Source organism: Megachile rotundata, chromosome 5, assembly GCF_050947335.1.
Source record: "Megachile rotundata isolate GNS110a chromosome 5, iyMegRotu1, whole genome shotgun sequence".
Lineage (NCBI taxonomy): Eukaryota > Metazoa > Arthropoda > Insecta > Hymenoptera > Megachilidae > Megachile > Megachile rotundata.
In genome coordinates, this window is record NC_134987.1 from 2,648,873 (window position 1) to 2,667,461 (window position 18,589).

An 18,589-nucleotide genomic window follows, 5' to 3' on the forward strand; every position below is an offset into this window, starting at 1 on the left:
AATATCTTCGAATGTATATACAAAACAAAATGACGACCGTTATAATGTGAACATTTATTGTCTTCCCTAATACGCAATTGTCACAAATCTTTTAGTTTCGTTCGTATCGCTGAGAAATAGAGACGTTTGTAATATGAGTGCAGCGTATGCAAAACGGTTTGAAGCGGTCTTTCTCTGTTCGCATCCGAAAGGACCAAAAATGAGCGTTCGAAGTGCAGCTAAATATCTGCATAAATCGCATGAATGTTCCTTTTGGGCTTGGTCTCCTATCAAGCATGCCTGGTCAGTTCGTGGTAATCCCGTAATCCAAAGAACTGTAAAACACCCATTAAAGGTGCGCGTGTGGGGATGTTTCAATGTACGTGGTTTCGGGACATTGTGTGTTTTTACAAGCAATTTAAACGCACAAAGAATGACAAAATTATACCAGAGAGGACTATTGCCATCAACAAAACGGTGGTTTAAACAATCTGGTGATAGATGGCTTCTGCAAGAAGACAACGATCCAAAACATCGGAGCCGGGTGTGTACCGAATGGAAGACGAAAAACAACATCATGGTGCTGCCTTCGTCTCCTCAGTCCCCTGATGCAAACCCAATCGAAAATGTTTGGGCTATTATGAAGCAGAAGCTTCAAGGTAGCCGCAGTGTAACTTTGAAAGCGTTAGTGGACCGAATTAGAAAAATATGGAGGTCGCTGCCTGTTTCGTATGCAGAAAAATTAGTCGAAAGCATGCCGAGACGTTGCAAAGCTATAATCGCAAATGGGGGAGACTGGACCCACTACTAAGTAAGAGCGTATTAGTTTCTTACATATACTTTTGGTTTACATACAGTTTTTCGTAAAAAAAGGTTTTTTTTCCAGAAATATTGCGTCCACGCTCTTATGTTACAGACTGTAGTTCGTGATGTGGTGATTCGTTTGAAATTCGTTGTTCGAGATATTAGTCGATTCGTTCATGGTTTAGGTGTTTATTAAATGAGTTCGTTCGTGATTTAGATATGTCTTATAAGAGATATTATCGTGTTCTTTTCGTGATTTAGCTACGTGTTGTATGAGATATTTTCGTGTTCTTTTCGTGTTTTAGATACGTGTTGTTGAAGATATATTCGTGTTCTGTCGTTTTCCGCAAAAGTGACTGTCGATGTTAACTCGGAATCTGTAATTCGGGAGGGGGTGTGTTTTCTTATTGGTTGTGATTTTTGAGAGGTGACCGCCCTCGTAAGAAATGGTCACCTCCCTCGTAGAAGAAATGGTCACCCCTGGAAGTAGCCGCGACCAAGGGGTGACGCACGAGGGATTCCGCGATTTGGGAAAAACCCGCAGCAGGTAATAAGGTGAAAAAGCACTCTGACCCTGACGACGATGATCGAAAGTAACGGAATAGAAAATTAAACATGCTGGTCCCAAGCAGTAAACTTGGGTACCGACGCGAAGGTATTTTTTGCTAACGAAAAACAGTCAATGGCTTCATAAACTTATTGCCTGTACGGTTAGTCCGGGATCCTCGGTCTATTGCCTTGTAAATATATGAAAAGATAGCTGCATCGCACTCTAAGGCGATGCAACATTAACAATGTTATTTTAACGGTTTTAGCGTATATATTTATTAATGTACTATATTTTTAAATTATTAAATTAATACAAAAATTTTTCCAACTGAATTTTATTGAAAATGAAGCCAAAATGAAAGAAGGTTATTCTTTTTTTTGAGGTTATATTGTAATGTAGAATCATAATTTAATCAATTGTACTGTTGTTCTCGACATGACAAATTAAAAGTGACTGCTGTTATCTTCACATACACGCGTTCGAACAACATATATTCATTATTAGCAATAAATGAGTTGATCTTTCTTCGTGTTATAACGGAAAACCAATCATTTTGTATTTGAACTTCAAGTTAGTATTCTTTGAATACTATTTTATGATACTTGTATAGCCTTAAGTGGTGCCAGATTTTCTATATTCTGAAATCTACTATTTTTACAAAATTTGTATACGTATATCAGAGACACGTATCTGTGATTTGCAGGAAATTTTAACTTTGAATATATTCCATATCGCGAAAATCAATGTTAACGCGTCGGAGTTATGCGTGTGTAGACACGTTACGATATATCGATCGTTCAGTCTTTCGTGTTACGTTCGAGCGGCACGATAATTTCCCATGGTCAGGTCAGCTATTTTAATGCGCAGATTGTAGATTATAGATCGACGTAAAATTTATTAATTAAACCGGAAGTAAAGATTTCATTTAACATACAAACGCAAAAGATCGGCGTTCGCATCGTTCGCATTTCGTGTAATATGTACTCAGTTGTACGATGTTCGTAAAATATTTTATGAATGGTGCATTATAAATTTCCATATTATTCGTATATCGTTCTTCTCTGTACCTTTTTCCTCGCGGAATTTCATTTTATATATTTGATCGCGAATGCAAAGTATGCTATCGATGTATCGGGTTTTTAATGGAATATTTGATAACGATATGCAAAGGTTTTTATTTTTTTGTACGGGTACGTTTGAAGAGAATCATTTTTATGATTTACGAATTGCTTATAAATTATTGATAATAACACTTTTAATCTTTTAAAACAAACGCATACTATTAGCATAAGTACATATTATTCATCTACAGAGAATATTTAACATTTGCTTAAATAAAATTGATATTATATAAATCTTTTGATATATTAATGTATCAGAATGATATATTTCAAACGATAAATATTTGAATCCTCTTTGTGATTTTCCTCTTATTTTTTTATATTTATGACTTAAGTTTAATGTATCAATTCAGCTTCTTTACGATAGTTTTTTTTTACGTATAATGGGTATAATGTAATTGAAAATAACAACTAGTTTATCGCTTTCTTCAGTATATGAAAGGTTTTGTTAGTTGATTTAATTTTTAACATGTCTATTATATTCTGTCAATGATATTAGCTTTATTTATTATAAGTATTCACTCGATAATTCCCCGGTTTTGATGTTCTAGAGAAGAGTCTCTTTAAGGAGCTGTCTAGACTCTATACTATGCCAGTAACCCATGCTAGCAGTATTAATAGGTAGTCGAATTTTTGAGTTTTTAGCTTTGCCTGTACCAGGTCTGTCGTTGGAAAGAGAAAATAGTTTCATTCCTTTTTTGTCTTCTTTTTTTAACGATAGATTTAGTATAGGCAATACTAGGAATGGAAAAATTTGACAACCTACTTGCAATACTGCTAATACGAGTTTATGGCATACTATAGACGAGCCTTAAGGAAGAAGAATATTATTAAGCACCAATAGCGTGTTTGTTTGTCATGTGTAAATTTACCAGAAGACAGATGGAAGACAGAGTAGGGTTCACTCGCAAGTATGAGAAATGCATATAAGCAGAAATGAGCAAAAATATACACACGGAACTTCCTCGAACAACTACAATTTACCTCTCTTGAAAATTAGCGAAATTTTTAACCAAATATGTTTATCCGTTTAATTAACGGTTATAATAACGATTAACTCAATAATTTTGAAAGTGGGGAAGGTTAATTTGTATACAATAATAAAACCTTTATGTTTTTGAGCTAGCACTTTAAACAAATTATCTAAAATCACGAAACACAAAAAATTCATACCTTAGTGTTTACCAACATTTTTAAATTTATTGAATTGGAATCCCATAAATATCTTGCAAAAACAAAAATAGTCTTACCCCACTTTTAAACTGAACAACTATTAAAAATGAAAATTTTGTTGACTTTCAAGTGTAGAGAGTTAAACAAAACAGTAAGAAAACTTGTTATCATTTTCTGCTAAATGACGTTTTACATGAAATAAAAAACCGCATTCGTTCCCAGCAGGAAGTGAAATGTAAAAATAATCGGGGGCAGAGTAGTGAAAAAAAAAAGAAATAGGAAGAAAGTGATGGGATGGTGTTAGTTTCGGCAGACAACCGAAGCGGAGAATGCTCGAATCGCTGAAGCTAATCGCTGAAACGCGACAAGCAACGCCTGTGTGCGGTGGCTTGCGGTGTGGTTGCACGGAAATTCTACTAGCGATGTCTGACTACAAACGCGGGCGAACCACTTGGTTTCCCACGCAAAAGTGCTTACGTTGCTCCACCGAAGAGAATGTTCAAGCAGGGATTGTGGAGGCAGCCGGAGTTTTTGAGTCTTTCTCCAGTGATTCTTTTTGCTCCCCTTGCTTTTCGATTTCTCTTCCTGCACCCCCCCCCCCCCCCCCCCCCCCCGTCCCACTTCCCCCGTCAAGCCTTCTCTTTCCCATTACCTCTTTTCTTTCTCTAGCTAAGCAAGGGAACGAGTGAACGAAATCGAAACTCGGTTCTCCTTTGTTCGCCACGTGAAAGTGCGCTCGTTATAGCGTTCCGCGCCGCAGGGAAACGTTATTGTTACTAATTTCTTTTTTTCTCCACTACCCTCGACCTCTTTTGATTTTAATTTTCAACCAGAGAAATTATAGAAGGATCATTCTACGTCAAAATGCACGGCTGTTGCGGTCATAGTTGCTAATTTTTTTCACACTTATACGTACAAATACCTGACAGTTAAGTACAAATCAATTTTACAGAGATTAGGTAATAGACAATTTATAACTCTTTTGTATTAATGAACTGTTTTCCTCTAATAAATGGTACCAATTTATACTATAAAAATCTTTAAGAAATTTACCATACTCAAAAAAGTATCCACCCGTCTCATATGTAAGACGTAGTTACATGTTTAATTAACATTGAAATCAGAATTAATAATTACAGTGCACATATCGTAAACTATAATTAACATTTATATTATTTAATTAACATTGTATATTATTTTTTCAAGGAATATACAATCTGAAGTATAATTTCTATATACTTAACGTTATATTTGAACTTCCAAAAATTAACGAAGTTATAAATATTTGAGTACAATAATCAACGTTGGAGGTGTTTACGCGCTGGGTAAAATATGAACTATTTATAGTTCTTTTCGAAGGTTGTAAATCTTCGTCGACCCATGGCGTTTCCACAACTTGTTACGGTAGTGGAATTATACAGGGTGTTCGGCTACTGGTGGGCATAATTTTAGGGGGTGGTAGCTGGAGTGATTCTGAATAACTTTTTCCTTTACCAAAATGCTGGTTAAAGCTTAGTTTTTGAATTATTAATGAAAAACACTGACCAATGAGAGCGCGTATAGACCGGTCGCGCGACAGCGTGAGCAACAGCTTCGAATATGACGGCCGATCGTCGTCGTGAACAAATGTATCGATACTGTCGGTATAACGTCGCTATAATAGAAAGCTGTTAGATGAAAGTTACATTGAATAATGAATAAAAAAATCTGGATTATTGTTGAAGTATCATTCATTCATGAATAAGAAATAACAAAATTAGTCTCTACTCACGGAATCAAAATAAATCGAATTTGATCAATACGTTTATTCGTTATCGCAAAAAAATATGTAACAGATGAAATATGGAAAATTTTTATATGGAATATTTTCGTTAGATATTGTAATGATGAAAAAGAACAAATTCTCATTTTTAAAAAACTGAATAACTTTTCTATTCAACAAAGAAAAATGTGAATTGAATAATTAACAAATTTAAATGTAACTCACCCATTAAACCGCAAATAATCGTAATAAAAATGCGTCTCTGTCACCGGTCCGATCCATCGGTCCTTACTGTTAATATAAATCTATCACCATACAGAAACTCCCAAAAAACTCTCAAGAAACTTCATTGTCACCTATCACTTTCATCTTTCATTATTAGTTTTCATTATCACTTTTCTCTGTCATTTTTCACTAATTTTCACTGTGAGCCCGATACGTAAATAAGACGAATGAAAACACGTGAACGAATATTCATAAATAATTTAAACTATACTATCTTGAAAGCAAGAAAACGGAATTTTCGATTAAAAACAACGATACATTTTATTTCGACACGTTTCTTTCGACGATAAACGATGATTGTCGATCGACGCCGCAGTCGTTCAACAGATCATCGTTGCATGGCAACCGTTCGCTAAGTATGCCTCGCGATTGAGAACGAAACCGCGATCCGTGGCCAGTCTAACAATGTCTTCTAATAAAATATGTAATATAACTTCGATTTCTCAATTCGGATACTTTATAATGGGAATATAGCGTATCGTCAAACATACATATGTATGAATAATCGTTCACGCGTTTTCATTCGGTCCGTTTACCGGTCGTACTTATGTTGTGCAATTATTAGAAAGAGACAGTGAAATAAATTGAGAATTCATTGACCCTGCCAGGACATCAGCTGTTGATGCTCTGATCGGTGGATCTACCTGGTGACACAAATATTTTTTATCGAAGTTAGTTTTTCCATGAATCTATGAGTAAGTGTTATTTAAGTGTTTATTTCACTTCAATGAGGTACTGCATTAGATATTCTATTTCAATTCGATCTCATTTCATAAGCAAGGCACTCATTCGTTTTGAAACGTGAATTTATTCGTTTGCTTCATTAGAATAATTGACAAAATTAATTTTCGTGAATTTATTCTTGTTCCTTTTTAAAGGCATAAAATAAATACAATATACTTCGTCTGGTTGTTGTAAATAACAACTAATTGATTTATTTCTCATTCACGAATTACGAAGAATTTAATATTATTCTGAACTTGTTAATTCATTATTCGATTTAACTTGTACCTAATAGCTTCCTGTTATACCGACGTTATACCGACGTTATAACGACAGTATCGATACATTTGTTTACGACGACGATCAGCCGTTATATTCGAAGCTGGCGCTCACGCTGTCGCGCAACCGGTCTATACGCGCTCTCATTGGTCAGTGTTTTTCATTAATAATTCAAAAACTAAGCTTTAACTAGCATTTTGGTAAAGGAAAAAGTTCATAATCACTCCAGCTACCACCCCCTAAAATTATGCCCACCAGTAGCCGAACACCCTGTATGTAAAATCATTATTGTAGAGTAGAGTTTATAGAGTGACTCAGAGTCCTCCACACTGGTGTGCCCAGGTCAATGAAGGATGTAGATCATCATCCCACTAGTAGTAATGATTGTTGTATGTTGATAGTGACTATGGTTTGTGAAAGTAAGTATGTTTCACCGAAAGTAGTTTAAGACTGACAAAAGTAAGTATGTTTTAACGAAGCTAATCTAAGACTGCCTAGTCGCATCTAAACAGCCAGAAAAGAAAGCAATGAATAAAGTTCAGGACGTGAAGGCGTTACCAAAAAGGACTAATCAGGACAGATTGTTATTTGTGAAAAATACTGATTGGTGAGATGGTTCAGCGAATGGGATTGTAAGATTTTTAGCCTTCACTCCAGAGTTGTAAATAACGTGTCGTTAATAAGGTGACCCAATCAGTTAAGTGATTTGGGTCCTTCAAAAGAACTGAGTACTGTGGCGCACTGCGAGACTGCTGAATGATCGAGCCCAAGTGCCTTGGCCCGTCGAGTACGCAAGGATTTTCGTAAACATTGCACACCGCAGGGGTGCACAGTTTTAGGACCATGGAAATAAACTTCTTTAAGAAAAGATATATTGGTGTTAGGAAAACGTGCTTTTCTGGCCTGTTAGAAGGCTATTGTCAATTGTTAAGAACGTCAAGCAGTGGAGACGTCCATGTGGTCTTAAAGATCCGTTTGAAATTGCAAGAGTGAAATGTTTTTGAGCTTGACAAAATACCCATAAATATTACGTTAATTATATTCCGAGCAACTCGGAACAGGAGGTTCCTGTACTGTACATTCAATTCTTATTTTAAAAAGTCAAAAACTACACTTCCAATGTAATTTTCCCATATTCATAAAATTTAGTTTAGATTTTGTCACCAGGAGGATCAAATAAAAGTTTGCAATTTAGATAGCGATTAACTGTACACCCGAAATAAAAATATGGTGTGCATTAATTAATAGTCATCATCTTTCGAGAGCATATAACCGAATGAGATAATCAAATGTGCTCTTGCATTGAATGACATACATTATTCGATAATATATCGACAAAAAAGAACATCGCACGCCAATTTTCAATCCTCTATAACAACGTAGGGCGTAGTGACAGGTAAAAATCGGAATTCTAGTTTTTGCCCTATTTTTTTTCTATTTAATGACGTACACAAATTTTGAAACATTGAGGATTCAGTGGGACAATTACAAAATTTTTTCAAACTTTTCGATTGTAAACTGTAATTCTAAAAAGTGAGAAACTCCGTTAAAGTTAGAAAGAAATGCAACTTTTTTATTGAGATGTAGGATGAGATGTATGAGTACTACTTTCCTATTATCATAATAAAAACATATTAGTATAATTATTATTTCCAAAATTGTTCAGATTTAACTACGACGCAAGATATCCTATAATTGAAAAAATAAAAAACTGATTAGCTTGCGTGAAAAAGTAACTTCCATTTCAAATTAGCATGTCTTTTTTCGGTATACTTATTTGGTAGTCTTAAGTGGATTGACATTTAGAATATTATAATTCAAAATCGTAAATTTATAAAACATACATTCATACATGTTTTAAATTTTTATCCATCTAGTGCAATAAATGATAACTTATTTTATTAAAGTTATTTTTTAAATAAAAGTGGACGTTTCCTCTTACATTTTTCTATTTATTTTCCTTTTTAGATAATAATTAGAAAAATAATATCTACGGTGATCAATTCAACTTCATAAACACCAATATACTTTCTATATAGTATTACTATATTTCATGTAAAAGTTAAATCTGAAGAATATAATTTCAATATATCTATATTAATTAAAAAAGACCTTTACAAACAGTTGTATTTAGGGAAGATTATTTCCGTACTTTCAAAATTCCAATTTTATTAAAAGTAATCTTTACTCTGCTATTTCTAATGTCTAATAATGTGTTCATTGAACATCTAATGTGTTCTAATATAATACAACAACCTTAAAATACATTAAGAATGTACATTTGTATCAAGAAAAATTTGATCTTATTTGTCGCGAAACGCGAATTTTACGCGTTGCAATCATAAACGTAATATTATCGTCGAAGTTTTCCAAGGATACCACGAAATATATGATGATATTTTTCTACATATACGTACGATTCGGTTTCTCACGCAGAAATGCTTACCAAGCTTAAAGCGTTATGCGAAACACCGCTGTTCTTGCAAATTCTATTCTACGCCTCCTGTCTGCTTCCAGAACATGACGAGTGTGATCGTTGTCTGAGTTGAAGAGACGCTGGAACGATTATCGGATAGATGTCGATGGTATATTGATACATAAAACAAAGATAAAATTCGCTGTGCTGGTAAATATGAAAGTTAGAAATACGAATGTCGAACGGAAACAAACAAAAAGAAAGGACGAAAATGATTTGGTATATGTAGTTTAGAAATACGAATGATTGATAGTAACATAATGTATTGTTTTAATAAAAACACTTTGATTGTATAATATTAGAAGAAACAAAAGAAAAAATAACAGTTTTGTTAAAAATGTAGATAAATGTAAATGACATTTATTTCCTATCTTGTCTGTTAGTTCTTACCTTATCCTATCTCGTTTGCTGGAAACTAATTTCTTCATAAACATGATCATTTTATTTCAAATATTTTTAGAAATTGTTCCATTTACGTCTGTTGCTATTTTTTTAATATTATTTTAACTCTACTTTGTAGACTTTTTAAATAATAATAAACTTTTTCTCGTTATATATTTTCAGTCCTTTTTTCTTAATTTTCCAGTTTGCCAATTCGTTACATAAGTCATTTTTATAGTTGATTAACGTTTGTCGAATTTCAGTTCATTGTGAGGATTGTATAATTTGAAAATTTCAGAAATGTTTATTTCAGAGAAACACAATGCCTTCATTGTTTGCTATAGACACTTTGGCGCTCTAGCCTGTATGTTTTAACGCATTGCGTCATTCTTGACATTAATAATTTTTTATTATCTAACTACTTCTAATTTTAACTAACTTCATGAAAATTGTTAAAGAAATTTGAAGGGTACAAATTTCATACAACTATATAAATAATGGTCATATTTTATGAACTCATATGTACACTTATAATGAAAGCAAAAGCACAAATAATTTGCATTGCAAATAGGTGGTGCTACTATCTGCATATGTGAAAACAATTAAATATACCAATGTATATTTACATTTGTATCACAGTTTATCCTCCACGTATGTATACACCTAATAACATTTCAATTATAGATCATAATAAACCGTTCTCCGTCGGTCGTTCCAAAATATGTAATATGTAGGGGCAGTTACCTAGTGTCGTACATTTAAGGTCTTCGTTAAGTAACTAAGAAAAAAAGTCTTTTTATTTTTCTTTATTTATAATATAACAATCATTAACTAATAATAGTTAACATTGTTGAGCTTATAAGCTAGTAACAGTTGACTCATAATAGTTAGCTAATAAATGTTAAACTTTAGTATATGATTTTAAGAGATAATTACACGCCCTTACGAAATTTGATTAGAAATATAATAATCCTTAACACAGGTCTCATGTAACAATTTTTGGCAATTTTAACATTGAATACAATTTTCGTTTTTTCCAAACAAATTATTCTGTTTTTTGTATTATTCTGCAAGTGTTCTTGCTATTTTTAATTGTTAATATAACTTATCGTATTGTTTATGTTGTCAAATGCGCCGTTAAATCATAAAAGCAAAATGGTAAACGGTAATAGAGATTGTAATGTATATTGTCCAACAACAGGTAAACCGTTTTATCCGAAACCAGCAAGCCTGCTCAAAAAAATGTTTCTTTATGAAAACCAGTACGTTATGCAAAATACATGTATATGCAAAATACAGAAGTAAATGAAAAGTATTAATTAAAAGATATATTAATGTGGCTTACATGTATTTGACCACGAAAATTAGTAAATATGATAGTCTGTAATTTATACGATGCACCGGGTTTCTGTCAAACGCACTAATCGACTAGAACACGACTATAACGTGTCAAAGACACATCATTATTTATTCCATCTTTTTTACGAAAATTGTTTGATAGTTGTTAAATAATCAGAATTATGGAAAATAACAAAATTAATAATGCACTTTTGAACACGAACAAATTATTTAATAAAGAACACAAACAACAAACATTTTAACTTAAAGATTAACCATTTAAACAGGGATTACTTTTCCTTCAAATAAAACATCACGAACGCTTACATTTTCATAACGACAAGACGGAAGTACAATATTCAATTATTCTGTTACTAACATCGCACATCATTTCTAATACTGTAAGATGTCGCTATATGCTAAATTTATTAATAATTTAATAATAGTAATACAATTAGTAGTTACTATCGAATAGTATGGAAACTGTCCGTATAAGCTTATTGTTTTTCTATGGTTTATATTGTAATCGATTTCGATATATCAGTTAATATACTTTAAATGATCTCAAATCACACCGTTTTAGCCGCTGTAAACAAATTAGCAATTCTAGTACATTCAGCAAGACAAAGGAAACAAATAAATATTAGGTTAGAAATAAAATGTGACAAGTCAGTATTCAATCTGTTGCGAACTTGAATAAATGAACAATAATTAAGATAAGATTATTTGAAATCTTTGAAATTAGAACCTCATTTTAATTAATAATCTCGTATTATCATCTCTGATGGGCAAGAATAGATCTAGGAAGACGATAATTGTGATACTATTATAAGAGTACTAGTATATGGTTGTTAATTGTTGGCATAGTAGCCATGGAATGAACGATACTAGACAACGACGGTCGCACGAAACGAAGCTTAATCGCATTCTTGTGTTGGTTTCGTGTAAACGGTTGCGGGAGTCTCTAAAAATATCATTGTTAGAATATGCAGCGGATGTGAATTATAAACGACCGTCTTACGAGCATATAAATTTTGAAACTTTTTGTACCGTTTACCCAGTTAATGCCGTGCTGTTTCCTTTTCTACATTTGTACTTGGGTTTAATACTTGAAAAGTTTAAAAACGAAATCTTCAGTGAAATTACAAGAGAATATGCGAACAATAATTGCATGTATAATATATTCTTTTATTAACCTGTAAGGTGTGATATAGAATTTTTCTCTTTATATTTCTCAATTTTAAATGATATATTCAAAATTACTTTGAAAGAATTGTAATGTATACCGGAAGATATCGCAAAGTTCCTCGGAATGTGGACCTCGCCTGATCAATAATTTGCATGCTGAAGGGTTGTATAAAATATTAACATATCAATCATTTAAAAATAGTAGGTATAAAATTGGCGTAAAGTTTGGGAATATTTGGGCTAAGTTCAAAATTTTTTATTTCTTAAAATTAAATTTGTTATAAATTATATTATGAAATAATGTTGCGTGAACAGCGCGGATTTGAGCACCCGACACTATTCCGACCCAGTCAAGATTTAACGAGCTCTGAGCCTGGTTTTAATAGATAGCCCGTGATGTGATGATTCGATTAAGGTTCGTGTTATAACGTTCGTTGTTCGAAATCTTAGTCGATTCGGTTCGTGTTTTTAAGTGTTCATTCTGTTCGAACTACAAGTGAGTTCGTTTCGTGATTTAGATATGTGTTATAGGAGATATTATCGTGTTCTGTCTTTTTACGCCATAGTAACTATCGACATTACCTCGGAATCGGTAATTTGGAAGGGGGTGTGTTTTCTCATTGGTCGTGATTTTTGAGAGGTGACCGCCCTCGTAAGAAATGGTCACCTCCCTCGTACAAGAAATGGTCACCCCTGGAGGTAGCCGCGACCAAAGGGTGACGCACGAGGGATTCCGCGATTTGGGAAAAACCCGTAGCAGGTAATAAGGTGAAAAAGCACTCTGACCCTAACGACGATGATTGAAAATAACGGAATAGGAAATTAAACATGTTGGTCCCAAGCAATAAACTTGGGTTGCCGACGCGAAGGTATTTTTTGCTAACGAAAAATGGTCAATGGCTTCATAAACTTATTGCCGGTACGGCCTGTTCGAGATCCTCGGTCTATTGCCTTGTAAACTGTGAAAAGATAGCTGCATCGCACTCTAAGGCGATGCAACAAATAATATTTTAGAGAAATATATGATGTTCAGAAAATATGATTTTTCATTGGTGAAAAATTTTGAGGTCAACTGTATCTTTATAAACGAAATTGAATATTTTTTTACTTTAGTTGAATAAAATTTCTTTAACAATTGTTGGTAATGTTGAACATTATAGTAATTATTTCATTGTATTCTTAACAGTGCTCCCTGATCTTCTAAATATTAAACAAGTTCAATAATTGTATATAAACAATTTTGAAAGAATTAGAGTTTACAAAACATAATTGCGTATCTATAACATATAACAACCTAACAACTCTAATTATTCAAACTATTTTTAGGGTATAAAACATTGATCTCAAAAATGGACACAAATTCTGTCATGTCTACAAACGTTTTTATATTAAGAATATTAATAAACAATATGCGTAGTTATTTTTATCAAACTTTAAGATTTTAATTTATTTGACAGAGGTAAATGTTATTTTGAATTATCTTTATGTAATTAAATTTTACTTTTAATATTTGCTTCTTACGACATACTCATTTTATACTTGTTAATTCGTTTTCTAAATTCTGTCACCAGTTCTAAGGTTTCATAATATGTATTTGCAAACGAATGTTTAACTAAAAATGTCTTGAAATGCATTTTGTACGTGATATTTGAACGCGTGCTTCCTTTTAGAGTTGCTTTTCCAGCGATTTCGTTGATTATAGTACCGGTCCGGGTCAGTAATTGGTCTGTTATTTCTTACTCTCTTTACTACTCGCCAAACACAGAGGATTTTTTATCGACACTCATGTTAATGAGACGTCGTGTCTGTTCGATGATTCTCTCTAATTATTTTGCTGCGCGATACTCGAAACTCGTTGTGTTTCCATTATGGTGAGACGTGAAAGAGAAATAGAGAATGGGAAAAGAGAAGGGCAATGATTCATCTGGTCTTTTTGCTTCTATAAATCGAGTTGATGTAATGTCATGTTATAATGTTTTTGCAAGTTACACATTTCCTGTCACTCTTTCATAAGACAAATATTACTCATAAGTTAACAACGCTTAATGGACAGTCACAAATAACCAAATTTGGGGTTAGATGAATTTTCATACGTCCTGAAACTACCAAACATAATATACTATCATTTGATTAATCTTAGTTTAGGTAGCATAACTAGAAAATGAAACTATTATTCGAAACTTAATTTTCAAGACGTTCACATAAAAATGATTTGGAGACAAAAATATACAGTGTCGCAAATAGTTAAAGCGAGTTTCAAATTCAGAGTTCAGAAACTTCTTTTTTGTCAAATATTTCAAGTATTATTAGACATAAATTAAAAATGTAACATGCAGTTTTTATTTTTCTAAATGAAGAATGTTATTTTTTACAATTTTTTTTTTCTTTACCATAGACTAATTATCTTATAAATACTTCAAGAATTTTTCCGTTTCAGTTTTCGCGAAAAAATGAGATTATAACAAATAAAGCATTTAATTTAGTTATGTTTGTCGGTAGAATTGTCTTTTCCGGTTGCACTGCCAGTTGCGGAATACCTTGTACATTTACACGAAAGGTACGAATAAACTAGCATGTTTATTGTCATTGTTATTATAAATATTATCACAGATTATCGACGATTTCCTTTCATACAATTTGATTAATATTATGTTAGTTAAACAGCATTATTCATTATTACTGATTCCATAAATGGCGAAAATCAGGATATACATAGTGTTGCGTAAACAGCGCGGATTCGAGCACCCGGCACTATTCTGACCCAGTCACAACTTAATGAGCTTTGAGTCTGATTGTAATTGATAGTCCGTGTTAAGTTGTTGATTCGTGTTATAAGTCGATTCGTTTCGTGTTATAATGTTCAAGATATGTGTTAATTCGTTTCTTGATATAAGTACGTTGTTTGAGATATTAGTTGGATTCGTTTCGTGTTTTAAGTGTTTACTATTCGATATGTTATTGAGTTCTATGATTCGTTTCGTGATTTCGCTACGTGTTATTCGAGATATTGATGAGTTCTCTTCGTAATTTAGATGAGTGTTATTCGTGATATTCAGTGATTCTTTCCGTGTTGTAAGTGTGTACGATTCGAGATATTAAGTGATTCTGTTTTTTTCCGCAAAAGTAACTGTCGACGTTACCTCGGGATCGGTGATTTGGAAGGGGGTGTGTTTGTTCATTGGTCGTGATTTTTGAGACGTTACTGTCCTCATACAAGAAATGGTCACCCCTGGAAGTAGCCGCGACCAAGGGGTAACGCACGAGAGATTCCGCGATTTGGGAAAAACCCGTAGCAGGTAATAAGGTGAAAAAGCACTTTGACCCTGACTGCAATGACTGAAAATAACGGAATTGGAAATTAAACATGCTCCAAGCAATAAACTTGGGTTATCGATGCGAAGGTATTTTTTGCTATCGAAAAATGGTCAATGGCTTCATAAACTTATTGTCGGTACGGTCAATCCGAAATCCTCGGTCTATTGCTTTGTAAAATGTGAAAAGATAGCTGCATCGCATTCTAAGGCGATGCAACACATAGCTTAACAATATACATATATCCAGAAAGCCTAATAATATGTGTAAACATAATGTGGTAAATGTACTACACATAAATATTAAGAAAGAATTTATATACACGTTTATCTAATTGTATCTTGTTTCGCAATTACAGTTATTTCTAACTTTCAGTAAGTTTATTTTTTGCGGCCTAACGCAAGTAATTAATAATTAAGCGTTCGTGATGTGGAATTAATTAGTGAAATTGGGGTACAAACAAGTTTTCCGTTATTTTTGTGAATTGATGTGTATATGCCGATAAAAGCTACCAATTCAATTTTCCTCGTCTGCAAATATATCTGCTCCAAACCAATATTGATGCCACATCCTAACCTCCCAACCACTACCCTTATAACCCTTGTTAGGTCCGAACTGACGGCTAATTAGTTACATTGACCAACTACGCCAATTTCCTCAGTTTTCATTTTGCAAAACTAGTAAATTATATGTATAAGTCCTTCAACTTCCGATTTCCTAAATGGCGAGTTTTCTAGTTTTTCAAATTTCTCAGTTTTCACATTCCTATATTCCTAAATTTATCAATTTTTAACTTGAAAATCTGAAATTCAGGAGATTTGAAGTTTTTAAATTAAAAGATTTCAAGATTAAAGAATTTGAAAAATTTGGGATTCCTATTCTCTAAATTTCCAAATTTCAATTGGAAGATTTGTAAATATCTAAATTAAAAAATTTTATTTTGTGCATGATGCTAAAAATAATATTTTTTTGAGAACGTACATCTTATGAATACCCGTGCATTGCGTTATTTGTATGATTTATTGAGAATACACTAAAATCTGTATTGGATATTTGCATTTCTGCAACTGATAAATTTAGAATAGATACAGTTTTATAAATATACCTATCTCCCGATTTACACGGTACTTTATTTACAGATATAGTTTACTAAATTTACGCTCGTATGAATATAACACTTTTTATTGAGTTAGTCAAAATTTTATGTCACTTTTGACAATAGATATTTATTCAATTTATATATCAACACTTTCTTTTTTACAACAATGCATATAAGGCTTTAAAGCTTCCATTTTAGGATATTGTTACTTCGTGAGCAAAATAGTCAATTTTTTATATTGAAAAATACTCGTGAATGCTCACTTTACACGCAGACTTCACAGAATAATATGTTAAAGTTCAATGTAACACTTATTATATTTAATAACACAACTGCAAATAATTTTAAAGTACAAGTTTGTAAATTCTATCGGGCGGCACGTAGAGTATGATTTTAATGTTGTTCGTATGCTAGTATGTTTTAATCTGTCTGTTCTTGCAAAATTTTCTATCGACATTAACTTTTTCTTATAATGGGGCTTCTTCTAATAACGTTTCTGCTTGGGTATTTTAAATTTTCTCTATTTTTGGGAAATGACATACACTTGGCGGGGACTATCGTTAGACTGAGGTAGGTTCTCTGGAGCTTCGATGTTTAGAGCGGTTAAAATTGTAAATTTTTTGGACTTTCCCAAGTGTGTAAAACCGGTAACCTTTTTTATGGCATCTATAAGGGTAATTATGTATATTACTGAATTTTTTGGCTTTACGATCTTAGGATGTTTGGTCGAAATATGTTTTTCAAAATTGCCCTACCTGGACAGTTAATTTTTGTTGCCTTAGGAGGTCATGGGTCACCTAAACAAATTATAAATTTGTACAATATTTGTTACGCAGTAACAGATATCTTATTAAAAAAGGCAGTACCAAGTATAATGGAGTCTTTCATCTGTTATAAATGATTAAAAATGAAAAATTTTAATGATTTTTCCATCATATTACTTTAGTTTCATAATGGTAATGTGCGGTATGAGGGCAAAAGGGGAAAACAAAAATGTCTTTATTACAGAATTAACAATATATTTGAAAACACGTAAAAAAAACAAGAATTCCGAGCTGCACCGCTTTCTGAAGAAGCGCAAAACATAACTGTAGAAAAGAATATGCACGTCGCAACGCGTTTTTGGAAAACAGTTGAATATCGTTCACACAGCGACCAGCCAAAGTGTTGCTCTCCATTTGCAAAATTTTATATTGAATATATTCCTATGAGTAATGATCTAGAAGAGTAAGCACAGCTATAGATGGCCAGTGATGATAAATTGAGAATCTTTATAAATAATAATTCTGCTTATTCTTTGAAAAAACAATTAATATATTATATAGTAAAATTTTTATTACAAATATGTTAGATTTGTAATCAAATACCTGCTTAGAAACAAAAAAACTTTGTCTAACTTAATATTAATAATTATTTATGATTTCTATAGATAAATGATTATCTTCTTTGTTTACTGCAATAGTCGGTAGGTCGAATGCCCATCAAAGAGCACAGGAACACCTGAGTGCACAGAGCATGTAGCAATAAGATGCCAAACAGGAACGACAATATGGAATCAAGCTTAAAAATTTTTGAATCTGGGCGATTGGAAATTCAGAAATTTATAAATTTAGCAGTTTCAAATTTGTTAGTTTATAAATTCCAAGTATAGAAATTTTTAAATTAAAATATGTTGAAAATTGAAAATTTAGAAATTTTAGTAGTTTCGTTATCAATTCCAACATTTGTGCCTACCAAATAATGCTTTTTACTTATTTACAGTTTTCATTTAAGAAAGACATGGGGCAACAATAGTTGTGGAAAAAATGGATGCAGTAAAACTGGCGGTTACATTCTTACGCTTATCGCCACTAGACAGAGCATAAGATCGAGCCCGTTTTTTTGAAAGCTCAACGAGCCTTCTGATTCCTACAAATAGTTCCTGTCCATCCCTTCCATATACCCGCACGTCCAAGACACGGGCCTGCAAGGATGTCGTACTGACGAATCCACTAGCAGATCTCGGACGAAACGCTCTCTCACGTGATCATCATCTTCAGTTTTTTAAACAGAACCCTCCATTTTTTATTGTACATTCTCGTCATCCTCGTAGAGACATTTTCAAAATGCTACCTATGTT

At 32.8% G+C, this 18,589-nt stretch overlaps 1 protein-coding gene across 13 annotated transcripts in view; it reads left to right on the plus strand.

Moving 5' to 3' along the window:
• The window catches only part of LOC100883744 (CUGBP Elav-like family member 1-A), a 1,238,863-nt gene that overhangs the window by 32,009 nt on the left and 1,188,265 nt on the right, over positions 1 to 18,589 (plus strand). The window contains exon 2 of one of the 13 annotated variants that reach the window (XM_076532031.1): positions 9,194 to 9,302. The exons of the other annotated variants lie outside the window; for them this stretch is intronic. The gene's annotated coding sequence lies outside the window, so the exon portion shown is untranslated. The remainder of the gene's footprint in view (positions 1 to 9,193; positions 9,303 to 18,589) is intronic. 13 annotated transcript variants of the gene reach the window in all.